Here is a 1,170-nt window from a genome sequence, read left to right on the forward strand (position 1 = left end):
ATTTGAGCATTGCCACAGGAGAAATATCTCGTCATAGTCAATACCATAACGTTGACAATACCCCTTGGCAACCAGACGGGCTTATAGGTCTCCACCTTTCCGTCTGCGCCCCTCTTCCTTTTGAAGACCCATTTAACCCAATGGGTTTAACCCCTTTAGGTGGGTCAACCAATGTCCATACATCGTTGACCTCATGGACTCCATTTCGGATTTCATGGCTTCAAGCCATTTCTCAGAATCAGGTCTCTGCATAGCATCCATATAGGTGATCGGATCCTCATTATTCTCATCAAGTTTGATGGGATCACCGTCCCGGACCAAGAAACCGTAGTATCTGTCCGGCTGACGCGGTACTCTACCGGATCGCCTTAATGGTGCAGGTATATTGGGCTCCGGATCTGATCTAATCATATCCGACTCAGGTTCAGCTATTGGTGTCGGTCCTTCTACCTGTTGAACTTCATCAGTTCAACCTTAGAGGCAACGGTTCCTTCACCAAGGAACTCCTTTCTAAAAAGATTGCCTTAAGGCTGACGAACACCTTTTGTTCATCAGCATGGTAGAAAAAATATCTTTTGTCTCTTTGGGGTACCCTATGAATGAGCATTTGTCAGACTAGGTCCAAGTTTGTCTGTGACTAATCGTTTGACATAGGCCGGGCACCCCCAGACCCTAAGGTGTGAAAGTGCTGGCTTACGTCCCGTCCATATCTCATATGGAGTCTTAATTACAGACTTACTTGGAACCCTATTTAATAGATAACAGGCCGATTCGAGTGCATATCCCCAGAAGGATATCGACAAGCTAGCAAAACCCATCATGGATCGGACCATGTCTAACAAAATCTGATTCCTCCTTTCAAACACACCATTATGCTGTGGTGTTCCTGGAGGAGTCCATTGAGAGAGAATCCCATTCTCTCCTAGATATGTGAGAACTCACTAGAAAGGTATTCTCCTCCTCGATCAGATCGAAGAGTTTTAATACTCTTCCCAGTTTATTTTTCTACTTCACTTCAGAATCGTTTGAACATTTCAAATGAATCCGACTTATGTTTCATCAGATAGACATATCCATATAGGTATAGGTTATCCGTGAAAGCTATGAAGTAGAAATATCCACCTCTAGCACTGGTGCTCATGGGCCCACATACATCAGTATGTACTAGGC

Source organism: Elaeis guineensis, chromosome 10 (assembly GCF_000442705.2).
Source record: "Elaeis guineensis isolate ETL-2024a chromosome 10, EG11, whole genome shotgun sequence".
Classification (NCBI taxonomy): domain Eukaryota; kingdom Viridiplantae; phylum Streptophyta; class Magnoliopsida; order Arecales; family Arecaceae; genus Elaeis; species Elaeis guineensis.